Source organism: Thamnophis elegans, chromosome 2, assembly GCF_009769535.1.
Source record: "Thamnophis elegans isolate rThaEle1 chromosome 2, rThaEle1.pri, whole genome shotgun sequence".
Taxonomy (NCBI): domain Eukaryota; kingdom Metazoa; phylum Chordata; class Lepidosauria; order Squamata; family Colubridae; genus Thamnophis; species Thamnophis elegans.
Window position 1 is genome coordinate 44,479,345 of NC_045542.1, and position 13,231 is coordinate 44,492,575.

The 13,231-nt window shown below is 43.6% G+C and overlaps 1 protein-coding gene across 2 annotated transcripts in view; it reads left to right on the top strand.

The window, feature by feature from the left end:
- TTYH2 (tweety family member 2) overlaps positions 1-13,231 on the top strand; it is an 85,270-nt gene that overhangs the window by 40,322 nt on the left and 31,717 nt on the right. The gene's annotated exons all lie outside the window — the stretch shown is intronic.

Consider the following 13,231-nt stretch of genomic DNA (forward strand, 5'->3'; position numbering starts at 1 on the left):
CCTTCAGCGGGGTTGCAACTTCTGGGAGCCGGACAACAGATGCGAGTTTGTTCGGTTGGGGGCCTTGATGGACTCCAGGCTGGTTCAGGGTCATTGGACAGCTTCAAATCTCCGCCACAACATCAATTGGCTGGAGCTGAAGGCAGCTCGTCTGGCCCTCTGACACTTCAAGAACTTGATTGTAGGATGTCATGTACTTCCCCTGACAGACAATGTAGCCATGAAAGCCCACATAAACCGTCAGGGGGAGTACTCATTCCTGGGCTCTCTAGCTGGAAGCCTTGAAAATCGGTTCATGGGCAGAGAGACACTTGTCATCACTGGTGTTGGAACACATATTGGGCACATCCAACCCTCAGGCAGACTGGCTGAGCCAAGCAACCCTCAACAATGGGGAGTGGCAACTCATACCTGAGTTATTCCAGAAGATCTGCCAGAGGTTCGGCACCCCACGGGTGGACTTATTTGCTACCCCAGCGAGCTCACAACTGCCAAGGTTCTTCTCCCAATTCCAGACCCGAACCGCGGAGGGCACGGACGCCCTCAGGAGCAGATGGCCACCAGGTGTCCTTTATGCCTTTCCCCCTATCCCCCTTATCCCGGGGACCCTCAGGAAGGTAGTGACAGAGAGGGCGCATGTCATCATGCTGGCCCCCTATTGGTCAAGGAGGCCCTGGTTTGCAGACCTCGTCCAGCTATCAGTATCCCCGCCCCCATGGAGGATTCCTCGGGAGGAGATTGTCCTGTGCCAAGGGATCCTGATCCACCCGGAGCCCCAGTGGCTCCACTTGATTGCTTGGCACTTGAGCAGCGACTCCTAAGGAACACTAACCTGTCCTCCAAGGTCATAGCAACCATTGAAGTCTCCAGGCATCTGTTGACTACTTGAATTTACAACTCCACTTGGTCGGCATTCGTCAGGTGGTGTAACCCATTAAGTATCAACCCCACCGATGCCTCGGTGGCCCACATTCTCGGTGGCCTACAGAAGGGTCTGGACAGTGGTCTCTCCCACAACACCCTACGCTGTCAGGTGGCAGTTTTGTCCTCCGTTCTCGGGGGGGAGGGCCCCTCTGCCCTATCTCACCTCCCTCTAATTAAACGGTTCCTGAAGGGGGCGGTGAACTTCAGACCTCCCCTATACATAGATTTCCAGCCTGGGACCTGCCCTTTGTCCTCCAGGCTCTGATGGGAGCCCCATTTGAACCCCTTCGAACGGTCCACCTTCAATTACTTTCCCTCAAGGTGGCCTTCCTAGTCGCAGTCACGTCGGCCAGATATATTTCAGAACTGGGCACCCTGTCCTCCAAGGACAATCTCTGCCAATTCCATCAAGATAGGGTGGTCCTTCGTCTGGACCCCACCTTCCTCCCGAAAGTGAACACTCCATTCCACAGGGCACAGGAGATCATTTTGCCTAACTTTTGTCTGGTCCCTTCACATGAAAGGGAGCATCTCTCGCACTGACTGGACGTCTGCCACGCCTTACGCATCTGCCTCAGGTGGATGGCGGGTGTGCACAGATCAGAGGCTCTCTTTGTCTCTTTTCAGCCCAGGTCTTTAGGAGCCAGAGTATCCTCGGCCATCATTGGCAGGTGGCTGTGGCAGGCCATAGTGATGGCTTACGAGGCATCCAGTCAGGCCCCTCCAGCAGGGATCACCGCCCATTCCACCTGAAGTGCCTCTACCACTGTGGCGTGGGCTACCAGAGCCCCATTTGAGGACATCTGCCAGGCGGCCACTTGGTCATCCTCAACCCCTTTCATCCATCACTACCATCTGGACGCATTCGCCTCTACGGAGGCGTCCTTCAGTCGCAGGGTTCCGCAATGGGTGGCAGCTGCCCCTCCCCCTGGGTCTTAGATTCCCCCCCCCCCCGGGACTAAGCTTGGGTATGTCCCACACATAACCCCTCCCTCGATTCTACTGGAAAAAGAACGTCTTTTCAGTAGAATAGAGGGGTTACGACCCACCCTAGCTAGTATATGGAGAGGGCCGGGAGGTCGCTGGTCTTTCTTGTATCTTTACAGGTGCGGTCCATCGACATTGAGGAAACTGGGAGCCAATGGGAAAGGAGGAATATTAAAGAAATTTCCCTCAGTCTATGGACCAATCAGGCTGTGACAATATTCACGCGTAACCCTTCCCTCTATTCTACTGAAAAGACACGTTCAGGTAAGACCAACATTCTTTTTTATTTTTTTAAAAAAAACACCACACTTTGGATGTGTTCAAAGTCAGAACAAAAACTACCGTTGATTAAAGATACTTTAGATTGGGGGGGGGAGTGTAGGGAGGGGAAGTGGGCTGTATGACCAGTGGGACGCCACACATCACTTGCATGGGTGATGGGACCATTCATTTGCATGTGTGGTGGCCCACCGCTTGCCAGCCCACCGTTCATGTGCCCCGGTTCCAGATAGGTCACAGCCTGGGGGTTGGGGACCCCTGCTTTTGATTACATGAATTAATTAATTAATTACATTTAATATGATTACATCCAAGTTCTTTTAATTTTTTTTTGTTTAATTAAAAAGTAACTTTTGTTGCCAATTTGGGCTTTGTTTTGTAGGGATTTCAGATGTTACTTAGGTGAAATTACTTTAAAATATAAAGTAATTATAGTAGAAAAGAGAACAAACCAATTTTTCCCAGGAGGTGGGGAGGTTGGAAGAACAGAATTTACTCCTCTGGTTAAAAATTGCCTCAGTAAGTATCCTATGATTCACCATGAATTTTTTCTTACGTGTCACTGACTCTGCATGTGTGAGATATTATATCTTATAACCAGCATGTGAGATGCATTAACCGAATGTTTAGGCCATGCCCTGTAGCGTCTCCAAGCCAATATTGCTTGTTTTTTTGTGGAAGAGTAGAGAGGAACTGCCAGGGATGCTTTCTATAATGGTCTGTAATCTCCTACAACATACTTCCACGCGGGAAGTCTTAAAACAATGTTCTGTGTGGGGAATGTAATTCAAAGCTGACATCAATGTTTAATAAGCAGGAGATAAACATCGCCAGAGCTGAGTACTCTTCTGTACAGTGCAGTTTAGACAGTGCAGCCCATCTGAAAGAGGGAAATCATTAAAAAATAAAAGGAAAGCTGGCAAGCATGAATCATTTTTATTGGTTGAGGCACCAAGGATAGTTGAACAGGAGTCACAAACTAAATAACTTTTCCATATAATCTATTGCTAAGTAATTAACCATGACATTCACCTTCCTGCATTTCCTCTGTCTTCCTAAGCAACCAAGTGTTTTTTCAGAAGCTTTGGAGTTTTCTTTCTCTTCTCCCAAGGAAACTAAAAATTAGCCACAATAGTTTTTTTTTTAAAGTAGGAAAATCGTAAAGAAGATTTAAAAACTTGCCAGGTTTTATCCTCAGATAAAACAACAGAAGAACACAATACGCTTGATGCTGACTTCTGTAAAGTCTCTGAACTTTTATATTAATCCACTGCATAGTCATTGATGCATATGTTAACTTCAGCTCCTCCCAAAGTGCATGCATGTAGAAAACCATTCTGTTCATAGCAAACATATTTTCTTGGATGATACTGTAATTGATAGAACTATTCAATTCATCCAATCTATTTTTGAGACTGTTACTATCTACACATTAGTTGTTAGTAACAAGCTGGTCATCATTTTTGTTTGTCTTCTGTTCTTTTCAATGGTGGATTTACCTCAGATCAGTGGTGAAATTCAGCCGGTTCTATCTGGTTCGGGCGAACCGGTAGTGCTGGCGGCGGAAGGGTCCACCCACCCACCCGGACATCATCACATCCCGTTTTTGACGCTCTGCACCAGTGGTGGGTTGCAGACAGTACGCGCCGGTGTGGACATACCAGTGCCTGCCCGGAGCACCGGGTACCGTTCCGGTACGGTGCTCCGGAGGGCTCACCCACCCGCCTGAGCTCCTTACCTGTATTTGAGCTCTTTGGCACATGGCGCCTGCGTGACATTCTGCTGAGCAGCTGAAGCATCGCGGAGGCATCGCAAGAGGTAGGTATGCATGAGTGTGCTGCACACATTCATGTGGTACATACCGGGCCCCGTTGCAACCATACCAGTTGCAACAGGATCCAGAACCCACCACTGGTCTGCACATGCGCAGAAGGTCCTGCGCATGCGCAGAGGGGTGCATGCACTCACATTTGCGAACTAGTAGCGAACATACATTCATTTCACCCCTGCCTCAGGTCATTTAAAAGTGAAATGTTGTAGAAAAACCCTTTCTAGTATAGTACAAAAGGGCTTGTTCTTATTCCAAAGGCACTATATATTCACAACACCAACAGACTTCTTATAATAATAACACAATCCAGATAATATCGTAATATACCATAATCCAGGTTAGAGAAACCCCTCATCCAAAGAAAATACTCAGGAAAAGATAAATGTAGACAGTTGAAATTTGAAATGTTTATATCATTTACATCCCAGACTTATGCAAAAGCAAGCATGCATAAAATCAGTGGTTTAAAATGTCTGAAACTCTACGCAGGTTTAAGTGCTTAAATTGCTGTGTTCATTCGCCATTTCATGGCTGTTTCGTAGCTGAATCCTATGTAAGTTATTAAAAATTAATTTGTAACGGAATTCTGATAAAGTTAGTAATACTTTGGGACATTGCTTATTTACCTCAAACTGTATGATTAAAGAAGTGCTCTGAAAGGGGGGGGGAGACACCTCTTTGCCCATTGAAGCTGAAGAGGCATATTAATCAAGCATAATATTGCACTGTAAATATTTCTGCTAATATAATAGCACAATAAATAAGTATTTGTGAACATAAATAATACGAATACAGGTGGGAGTGAAATATCACTGTTGTAGAACTTGTAAAAACAGTCCAGTAAGAGCTGAGTGCAAAAATTGTATGCTCCAACAAATCCTCTTTGAACAGAGATCTCTTCACATAGGGCAGTGATGGCGAACCTTTTTTGGCTCCCGTACCAAAAGCGGGGGGGGGGGGGCGGCATGTGCAGGTGTGCCATACCCATAATGCTATGTGCGTGACACACACAACCCTGTGTGCATGCACGCACAACCAGCGACACACACACACCAATTTTGGCACTGTTTTTTCGCCCTCCCCAGACTCCAGAGGCTTTCTAGGAGCCTGCAGAGGGCGAAAACAGCCGCCCCCGCAGACACCCTCCAGAGGCCTCAAGAGCTTCCCTGAAGGTTCCGGAGGGCAAAAAATGGACCTACAGGGAACCTGGAAGTTCAGAAATTGTGACTTCCGGTTTATCCGTAGGGCCAGTTTTTGCCCTCCAGAGCCTCCTGAAGGCTCTGTAGGGTGAAAAACAGACCTACAGGGAACCCGGAAGTTCGGAAATTGTGACTTCTGGTTTATCCATAGGGCCAGTTTTTGCCCTCCGGAACCTTCAGGGAAGCCTCCTGAAGGCTCCGGATGGTGAAAAACGGTCCTAGTAGCAAACCTGAAGTCTCTTCCCGAATTTCCGGTTTGCCCATAGGGCTGGTTTTTCACGCTCCTGAAGCTTCAAGGAAGCCTCCAGAGGACAAAAAACAGCCTCAAAAGAAGACCGAAGTCAGCTAGCCAGTATGCACATGACCACTGGCCAGCTGACAGGGCAACATCTCGTGTGCCCTAACAAATGGCTCTGCATGCCACCTGTGGCACCTGTGCCGTAGGTTCGCCATCATAGACATAGGGATTCAGTCAGTGGAGAAATTCAAGGGTTTTTTACTACCAGTTCTGTGGGCGTGGCTTGGTGGGCGTGGAAGGGGAAGAATATTGCAAAATCTCCATTCCCATCCCACTCTGGGACCGGCCAGAAGTGGAATTTACCGGTTCTCCAAACTACTCAAAATTTCCGCTACTGGTTCTCCAGAACCTGCTGAATTTCACCCCTGGATTCAGTGAAACATGCAATCAGATCAGAAATGCCTTTGCATGCAGCTCTTTAAAAGCAAGCACCAATGCCAATGAACTGTTGGGACCAAAGGGATATAAAATCAAGGTGTTAGTTATGACCTTCCAAATCTTATGTTGGCATAGGGCCAGGTTATCTACAGAACCATCTTCTCTCCATTACATCAGCCCATCTCACCTGTTCAGTCAGGCGAGTTATGTTGCAGACCATGTCAGCTAAAGAACCACAACTGCTGGGATCTAGGAAGAGAGCCTTCTCTGTCTTTGCCCCCAACCTATGGAACATTGCCCCCCCCTTCCAGAATTGAGGTGGACCCATATTTTTCTGGCCTTCTGAAAAAATTGTGAAAACATGGCTCTGCAGTCTCTTGTGGGGCTTACAGAGAAGCAAACAGATGTAGGGTCAGTTAGAGCTCTGGAAGTCCTCCCCCTGCCTTTTAATTTCTATCATTAAATTTTAATCATCCATGCCTCTTTTAGAGGCAGTGCGGTGGCTCAGTGGTTAAAAATACTGGACCTGTCTGCTGGAAAGCCAGCAGCCCAGATTTGAGACCCGAGTTCCACATGACAGGGTGAGCTCTCATTCTCGCCCCAGCGCCTGCCAACCTAGCAGTTCGAAAGCATGCAAGTAGATAAATACAGTAGGTACCACTTCATTGGGAAGGTAACAGTTCTCTGTGACGTCCTGCTGGGCACAGAAATGTCTTCGGACAGCGCTGGCTCAATGGCCTTGAAACAGAGATGAGCACCGCCCACTAAAGACAAGCGAAATAAAATCTGCACAAACTCCTTTACCCTTTTTATTTTTCCCCTCTTTTTAAATTTTATGGGCAGTTTCTAACTTTGATAAGTAGAGGAACTAAAATCCACTTGTTCTTTCTTAATTACTCCATTAGCCTAAAACCAAACAGCAAAACTATACTCTGGCCTTTATCCATTGATCAAGTGCAGTTCCCAAATAGTTAGAATGCACGTTACTTAGGTCAGGGGTCCCCAGTCTCCGGGCACTGGTCCACAACATTAATTGATTGATTTTTTTTTGATTGATTTATTTTATTAAGTTTGTATGCTGCCCTATTCCCGAGAGACTCAGGGCGGCTAACAATAAAAAGGGAGGGAATACAAAAAAAATAAAAATAAAAAACAACAATTTAAAATTCTACAACAGCGGTAATCTCGAATGGGGCTGGATAGTTCAACAGCCCCGGGGCCTACCGGAACAGCCAGGTCTTAACTGCTTTGCGGAAGGCCGAAAGGGTAGTAAGGGTCCGGATCTCCACGGGGAGTTCGTTCCAGAGGGCTGGAGCAGGCACAGAGAAGGCCTTTCCCCGAGGTGTCGCCAGCCGACATTGGCCGGCAGATGGAATTCGGAGGAGGCGTAGTCTGTGGGATCTAATTGGTAACATGCCAGAAACTGGTCTGCACAAACAAGCAAAGCCCCATCTGAGGGATACAGGCAGCACACGAGACCACACACCCTCCTTTAGGGCTTTAGAATATTCTTTACACAAAAATAGTTCCATGGGTGAGCAATCCATTGGCTACAAGTTTATCTGTCTTAAAGGCAACATGATACGTTATTCCTTATATGTGCTCATGTTCTAGGGATATTAATTGAATTGTTTTTAATGGGTAACACCCCATTAGGAACATAGAGGCAAGAGTGCTTGAAGCTAAGGTGGTTGTATTGAGCATTTTGGAAATGGGTTGGTTTGGTTTTTTGCTCAGTGGTTGTCCTAGAAGGGATAAGACAACATCTATTTACTGTAGTTGAGTTCAAATCACCAGGACCAGATGGATTATATCCCAGAATTCTGAAGGAGCTGGCAGATGTAATGTTGTAACTACTGAACCATATATTTCAAAGACCCTGAGAACTAACAGAGGACTGGAAAAAAGCTGATGTTATTTCAATCATCGAAAAAGGAAAAAAAATATCCAAGAAACTACAGACCAATCTGTCTCGCATCAAATCCTGAAAAAGATAAGCAACAGATCTGCAAACACCTTGAAACAAGTAAAGATATTACTGGAAAACAGATCATTCTGAACAAACTTTATTGCATTCTTTGACAAAGTGACTAAATTAGTGGACCAGCAAAATGCTGTGGACATTGTATACTTGGACTTCAGTAAGGCATTTGACAAAGTAGACCACAGTCTACTTCTTGGTAGAAAAGAAAAAAAGTGGGATAGACAATTTAACCACCAGATGGATTCATAACTCTCTGACCAACTACACACAACATATAGCCTTCAATGGAACTATATCAACATGGAAGGAAGGATGCAGTGGGATCCCCCGAGGTTCTCTCTTAGTCCTAGTACTCTTGAGCATCTTCATAAACAATTTGGATGAGGAAATAAAAGGAGAACTCATCAGATTTGTAGACAATACCAAGCTGAGGGGAAATAGCGAACATTTAAGATCGGCTCAAGATTCAAAAGGATCTTGACAGACTTGAACACTGAGTCCTATCTAATAAAATGAAATTTCAGTGATGAGGTAAGTAAGATGTTATACTTAGGCAAGGAAATCCAAATGCACGTGTATAGAATGGGTGGTTCCTGACTCAACAGCAGTAACTGAAAGGGAACTAGGAGTCCTAGTGGATAACTACTTAGATATGAGTCAACAGTGTGTTACAACTGCCAAAAAAGCCAATGCAGTCCTAAGCTGCATCAATAGAGGGATCGCATCAAGATCATGTGAAGTATTAGTACCACTTTATATTGCAATAGTAAGACCACACTTGAAATAGTGAATCCAGTTTTGGTCACCCCAATACAAAAAAAGATGTTGAGACTCTAGATACAGTGCAAAGAGCAACAAAGATGTTTAGGATCCTGGAGGATAAAACAAGGAACAGTTGCAGGAACTGAGTAGGTCTAGTCTAACAAAAAGAAGGCCTAGGGGTGACTTGATGGCAGTCTTCCAATGTTTATGGAGCTGCCACAGAGAGGAAAGGGTTGACCTATTTTCCAAAGCACCTAGAAAAGAAAGAAAAGCAATGGTTGGAAAATTATCAAAGGATCCAACCTAGAACTAAAGAAAAATTTCCTGACAGTGAGAAAAATTGTTTAATGGAATGGCTTGTCTTCAGACGTTTTGGGTGCTCCATCACTGAAAGTTTTTAAGAAGAGATTGGACATCCATTTTTTTGGAATGGTATAAGGACTCTTGAGGAACTCAATGGCTAAGATGCTGAGCTTGTTGATCAGAAAGGTTGGCAGTTCAGTGGTTTGAATCCCTAGCACCATGTAACAGAGTGACCTCCCGTTACTTGTCCCAGCTTCTGCCAACCTAGCAGTTTGAAAGCATGTAAAAATGCAAATAGAAAAATAGGAACCACTTTTGGTGGGAAGGTAACAGCGTTCTGTGCACCTTCGGCATTTAGTCATGCTGGCTACATGACCACGGAGACGTCTTCGGACAGCGCTGGCTCTTCAGCTTTGAAACGGATGAGCACCAACCCCTAGAGTCGGGAACGACTAGCACATATGTGCAAGGTGAACCTTTACCTTTACCTTTTTAGGGTCTCTAGCTTCAACAGGGGACTGGACTAGAGGACCTCCGAGGTATCTTCTGACTCGTGTTATACTGTTACTGTAACAGATCCAATTCAAACTTGTAGCATATTTGAAATGTTTAAACCCGCCTGTTTTGCGCTCAAGGCAGATCTTCTCTATTCAAAGCAGAATGTTTAAAATTTGATTTGATTTATATTTAATTTGAAACAGTTCGGATTAGAATCCTTTCACAGCTCCACCACCCAGTTCTCCTGAGACACTTTGGCTCTCTCTCCTTCCTCTCCCTCCCTTGTACTGCTGTCTTGAATTACTCTGAAGAAAGAGAAAGTAATGAAGTTTTCTCCCAGCTGTTAACAGTTCACTGATTTCTTATTACTATTACATTAACAGTTAGCTGGCAGAAATTAGATTGCTTGGTGTCATGCCATTAACGTCAGCAGAAAATCTGCAGTCCTTTTCCAAACAGTAGCCAAATGACTGTGTTGATCATCAGTCCATCATACAGTCTTTTGGAGCAGGGGTCTCTAACCTTAGCAACTTTAAGACTTGTGGACTTCAACTCCCAGAATTCTGGCTGAGGAATTCTGGGCATTGAAGTCCCAAGTCTTAAAGTTGCTAAGGTTGGAGACCCCTGTTTTGGAGGACAAAAACTATACGAATTGTAGGTAGTTTCAAGTGCCCATCCATGCTCTCTGTAAAATAGTCCATTTCTCATGTTGGCTCAATATGTCTCCGTTTCTCATCCCTTCCTTGTCATGTTCCTTGTAAAGCATTTCAGACAATAAAACTGTTTAGAATTAGTATCTTTTGGACTCTCCTCACAGAATAAATGGAAAGTGGATGAAAGGAAACAACATGTAGAAAAGGCTTGGAAGGGAGTAAAAAGAATATTTTGGACTGCCGTGTGGGGGTGTGAGGTTGCAATAATGAGAAGTATGAAAAGGATGTTTGATGGATAATAAAAGTGTATTAACTTTAGATGCCACTCAATTCCCAGCAACTCTGAGCGGTTTGCAAATGGTTAAAATTGTTTAAAAACAAGGAAACGAGAAAGTACAGGTAGTCCTCAATTTACGTCCGCAATTGAACCCAAAATTTCTGTTACTACGCGAGACAGATGTTAAGTGAGTTTTGCCCCATTTTACAAAATTTCTTTGCACACTTATTAAGCGAATCATTGCAGTTGTTAAGTTAGTAACAACTAACTAATTGTTAAATTATTCTGGCTTCCCAATTGACGTTACTTGTCATAAGGTTGCAAAAGTTGATTCCATGACCCCCCTGGACACTGCAACCGTCATAAATATGAGTCAGCCACGCCTCTGAATTTTGATCACGTGGCCAATGGGATGCTGCAGTGGTCGTAAGTGTGAAAAACAGTCATGAGTCTTTTTTTCAGTGCTGTTGTAACTCTAAACAGTCATAAATGAACTGTTATAAATCGAGGACTGCCTGTATAAAGGAGAATAAAGAAGGCAGAAATGAGGAAACCAATGGGAACAAAGGAAAAGAGGATTTCTATCACCCTTGACAAAGGCCTTGGCAAAGAGACCGGTCTTTAGAGCCTGAAGAAATGAAGTGAAAGAAATTGTGGATGAAGAAAAAAAAAGAATTGAGAGCAAGTTCTCTAAAAATGAAGATAATTATAATTATATTGTATAATGCAGTGTTTCTCAACCTTGGCAACTTGAAGCTGGCTGGGGAATTCTGGGAGTGAAGTCCAGACATCTTCAAGTTGCTAAGGTTGAGAAACACTGGTATAATGTGTATAAAAAGGAAAAAGCTGCAAACAATTTTTGGTGGAAATGAGTGAAAAGGCATAAACCAGGTGCCTTGAGGAGAGTAAATGCAAAAAATTAAATGTTGAACTACAATCTGAGATGAAGCTGAAGGAAGAGAATTGTGGAAGGAATGGAGATTTATATGAAATGCAAGTGGTATAAAAATGTTTGAAATGAATGCTGTAAATGTTAATATTCCAGAAAAATGGGTGAAAAGGAAATCATAATGAGCGGGCTGAAAATAAAAAGGGGGCAGGTGTTACTGAAAAAAATGTTAAAATATGGATGTGGCGAATGCTGGCTGGGGGATTCTGGGAGTTGAAGTCCGGACAACTTCAAGTTGCCAAGGTTGAGAAACACTGGTTTATGGAGTGATTATGTAGCTTGTTTGTGTAAAAGGCTGCATGTGTGCGTGACAATTGGAAGAATGCTGTTATTGTTCCCTTCTACAAAAGAAAAAAGTAGAAAGAGTGAATGTAAAAATTAGATAGAGATCAATTTCTTAACTGTGCCTGAAGAAGGCCTTCAGCAAAATTCGGATTGAAAGAGTTATGAGAAGTGATAATAAGAAAACTTGGAAAATGCAGCCTAGCTTTCTGCTTTGCAGTGGGTATACATATTGATATATTTTTAAAAAGAGGGGGCGTATTCTTGTTTCTCCTTCTCCCATATGTGTAGAATTTAAAAATTAAATCAGCTAAAAGCAAAGTATTTCACAGAGTGCACTGTGAGCTGAAAATTAGATAGAAAACAAACTTTAAAAAACACTCTTCTGCTCATCTGTACCAAAATAGGTCTCTTTTAATTGTATCTGACAATTGTTTCATTTTTCTTGTACTTTTCTTTGCATCTCTTTTTACGTATAGGTCATGAAGGATTACCTTTAAAAAAATAATGTGTGTGCGTAATATGCATATGGATATCACATAAGCATAACCTTTATTTTTTATTATTTTTATAAACTTGAAAATTGTATGCATTTAAGGTCAGATGTGAAATGTATCCAAGATTCTTGAATCCATCTGGTGAGGTAAAGATGTTGTTCGATCCAAATGGCTTACTAAATAGATTTCCCATGATAATAATGGCAGACTCCCCAAAATATTCCCTAATAGGAATATCTAGGGGGAAGGGTGGATCTGTAATTTTAAAAAGTTGTATTAAGTGAGGATATCATGGCAAAAAGAAAGAATTTCTTTAGGTTACTTTCATTATTGCATTGACTGAACGGATGTTCCCAAAAGCTAGTTTCTCCATCTTCCCTTCTTTTAGCAGGTTCTTTTCAGGGAACTTTCATGAGATGTATGGCATGAACTGATTGATTGATTTCTAAAATTTATATGAAGGTCCTTTATGTAGTAACTTGCTCTTAAGCAGTTAGCTCTCATTTAGATACAGCAAGCAGGAGGCTCTGCCATTTAGAATCTTACTATGGCAGAACCCAAAGCTGTCTTCCTGTGGGATACAGGCCATTCCCCAGTGAGAACAATTGTCATTGTGGACCTACATGATGAAATGTGGCATGCACTCTGAGATTCTCTTCTGCTTCCCTTGGGTTAATCAAGAAGAAACCCATCCTCAGAGGTAAAAGTGCTATCATAATTTATGTGATTTAATTATGGTAGTATTAACCCGCAAAGGGATGCGGTGACTCAGTGACTAAGATGCTGAGCTTGTTAATCAGAAAGGTCAACAGTTCAGCGGTTTAAATCCCTAATGCCTCGTAATGGAGTGAGCTCTCGTTACTTGTCCCAGCTTCTGCCAACCTAGCAGTTTGAAAACATGTAAAAAATGCAAGTAGAAAAATAGGGAGCATCTTTGGTGGGAAGGTAACAGCGTTCCATGCGCCTTTGACGTTTAGTCTTGCCGGCCACATGACTACGCAGACGTCTTTGGACAGCGCTGGCTCTTCGGCTTTGAAACGGAGATGAGCACTGCCCCCTAGAATCGGGAACGACTAGTACATATGTGCATATATTAACTGTCAATCTAAACACACAATCTGGGATTATCC